The sequence below is a fragment of the Microcebus murinus genome, chromosome 8 (assembly GCF_040939455.1).
Source record: "Microcebus murinus isolate Inina chromosome 8, M.murinus_Inina_mat1.0, whole genome shotgun sequence".
NCBI lineage: Eukaryota > Metazoa > Chordata > Mammalia > Primates > Cheirogaleidae > Microcebus > Microcebus murinus.
Genome location: NC_134111.1, coordinates 4147649 through 4151174, shown reverse-complemented (window position 1 = coordinate 4151174; position 3526 = coordinate 4147649).

The window sequence follows — 3526 nt, the reverse complement described above, 5'->3', positions numbered from 1 at the left end:
CCTGACTTTGGCATTAAAGGTGGATTGTCATCAAAACCAGGAGGGGGAGAATCATCATCCGGCCCTTGAGTACCCAAAGGAGCAGTAAAAACGCGTCTTGAAAATGGGGCAGCGGGCTGAACAGGACAGGTGGCAAGAGGCGGCGGCGGCAGCGGACCAGCCGTGGCAGACATCCTGCTCTTCTCAAACAAAGGGATTGACTCCTGCATTTCAGATCAGACAAGCTCTTTTAACTTGACTTGGGCAGAAACATCAGGAGAGGGATCAACTCTTTCTTCTCCTTAGGACTCCTCCCGATCACCTTTACTTGGGGAAGCAGGTCGAGATCTCAGAGGGTTTTTATCAGTTTCCCCATCAGAATCACCTTTCTCCGAGTCCGACTATAGGAGAGAGCGAGCCTGAGTAACAGCACTACAAACGGACCAAATTTTCTAGTCAATGATATCATATCCCCTTGTTGATGGTCAATACGCAAAGCTTTAACAACTTGTTGCTAGCTATGAAGATTTAACTGTACCTGGGACTGATACTGAAACCAATAACAATGTTTCTGCACTAACACAAACAACCACTTTAGGGTTGTTGTTTTTTATTTTACTTTACCCCCCACCAAATTTAATAATCCTTGAATTAACTTTTGATATTCAGGCTTGGCGGCTGAGGGGGTATTTTCCATTTTTCCCGAGGGTCCCCTGTTGGGTGCCACCTACCAATAGCCAAAGGGGTGCCTGCCTGGTCCTCCACCTCGAAATGATGCAGACCCTGCTCGCTGCACCACTTGCCGTGGCCCGTTTACAGGACGGGGGATGAACACAGAACACAAAAGAAAAACACAGATGCACACACAAAGTTGGTTACATGACTCAAGTGACAAATGCACCAGGTCAGTTTATTTTTATACTCTAAAAAATTAAAGTTAGTTCCTTATACATGACCACCCAGGCATTACAGCAATGGCCATAAATTTCAAAACTCATAGCCTTAACGACACAGATGACCCCTGATTCAAGATTTCCAGATGGTTGCTCTAGACACCAGGCATATGTCACAGACTAAGATTAGCAAAATTGGTCAAGGCAGCCACAGGGGGCATTTTTTGTCCCCAGGTTTTCTTAGGCTGATCCCTGTGGCTCCGCCTGGCTTAGGTCGCCCTCCCTTGAGGGATCTTACCTGTCACTGACTAACCAGCCATTTTATGGGGCTAAGCAGCAATCAAAGGAACAATGTATTTATTGTGTGGCCTCCAAACCCCCACTTCAGTGGGGCTGGGCAGCTCTTCCTTAGTGCAGAAACTCAGGTCTTTTGTTATGCCTCTAGGCAGCAACCTTGTTTGTCATAAGGATCCTGTCTGGAACACATTCCTCTCAAACGCTCTGGGCAGAGCACATACATTACTCACTAAATTTAATTCTTAAACCAGGAAAGTATAATGTCAACAATCTCGAAGCAGGGGCTAACAAGTTATAGGATTCTTTGACTTGTAATTGGCTATGAACATGAAGCTTTGTCTAAAGGTGTGGAATGTTTTAATAAACTGTTTACCAGAGATAAGCCACCATTTGTTGCATAAATTGAGGACCTGCAGGTGTGTCTTGCATACCCTTATGCCTGTTAATGGGTTACAAAGGAAGTCTCCAAGAAGGGAGGGGGGCATGATAAGGCATGTCTGACCTCTCTCCTCTAGGCCAGCAATTTTGCTTTAGGATATTCCTTTGGCCACAAGGGGGTCCATTCAGTCAGCCGGTGTGTGGCGGGGGAGCATTTTAGTTCACAATCCCCCCTTTTGGCCAAGATCCGTCATAGGCAGCATCTATAGCCAAACTTTCATTTTGTCCCATCCATTGCCAGAGTGGTGTGGCTACATGCCCTGGGTTCATGTAGTCCTTCGATGGCATGCTTGCGGCCAAGGGGACTGAAAAGCCAAACTGGGGCTTACAGCCAATAAAATCAGCCAAACAGGACTGGAGGTAGACAGGCTCTCATTAATACTCTAAAATCTTTTAGATGATGTAGGAGTAAAATGCAAAATATCAAAGGCAAAGCTACAAAACTAATTTACCTACAAGTATTGAGATACTATATTCTTGGGTTTAGTGGTATACTTGTAGCAAATATAAGCATCATTAACATTTAAGCTAAGGAAATTTAGTAATTTATACTAAAGTGGCTGATAAATTACTCATTATATTTTCTTTTGTATAATTTATAACTGATAAAAGTTGCACTCAGTAAGTTCTAAGTCTATAACAAACAGGAAAAAAAAAACTTTATGATTGGGATGGATATCTGCAACATGTGGCCTGAAAAGACAAAGTATTTCATTTAGTATTTCTTTAGACTTCCATGTGCAACTCCTTGGTCTGGAGGGTCTAAACTAATTCCATCCCTCAGAATTGGCCCTTACAATCTTGCACGCCCCCTCTTCCGCGATATTCCCTGGGCTTAGAGGGAGGATATTTGTACAGGGCTTTGGTAGATTCCAAGGTCCCAGAGATCAGGTAAACTTGCTAATTACCTAAAATTATTCAGGACTTTGGAGAACAAAACAAAAGAATTAGTAATCTTTTAAATAAAGAGTCTTTATATGAAAATTTAGTTCCGTCTCATGAGGTTTGAGTTAGCTATACTCATGGTCATATCAGATTTTTAATTAAAGTTAAAGTCTTGGAACTTTGTTTTGTTTTAGTCCAGTGGTATATATAATCTCCAAAGTTATTAGAAACCAGTATTCAAGTGGATTTGTTCTTTCCATGACCTTTACTTGAAGAAGCCAATTTTAGACTTAGCCAGAAAGAACCACTTACTGAGATGAATCAAAGTAAAATAATAACTTAAAAGATGATAAAACTTGACCAGCCAGGGTTAGAGACAGTTGACAAACCATATTGGTTATTTTGTGACATATAGCAATTTACATAATAACCATAATTATTACTGATAACACATACCAAGACATGTCAATATTTTATAATACTAGAATATATATTAATAACATACTTATACAAGTACAGCCTAAAGAAAGTTAAACACTATTTTATATTTGACAATGTTCTCTGGATGGTTTTGACACATCAAATAACTCTAATGTCTGTCTTAGACTTTTAGTGATCCTAATGTATTAAAAGCTAGTTTAAAGTCAAAAGGCTGGATTTAGAATTTAAGTTTTGGAAAGGTTGTTAAATATCAAAGGCTCAAAGCAAACCACTATAAAATAATTTAACCAAGAGAGATAGCCATCAAAAGATTTTAAAGGTGATAAAGTTATATGGGTATAAATCTGAATCCTTTTAAACTTTAGTTTTTTTAGTTAGTCAAAACCTAATAAAGAGGCATTCTCTTTATTATCTGACAAAGCATAAAATCTTTTTTTTTTAGGTCAATTACCAAAATTTTAAACAAAACCTTTTGTACTACATTACTTTTTATATTAAAAAGGAAACAAACATGTTACAGAATCAAAATGAGTACATCATGTCATCTCATTAAGAGTAAATTAATATTGACAGAAATCTTTGTTTTAGCCAAA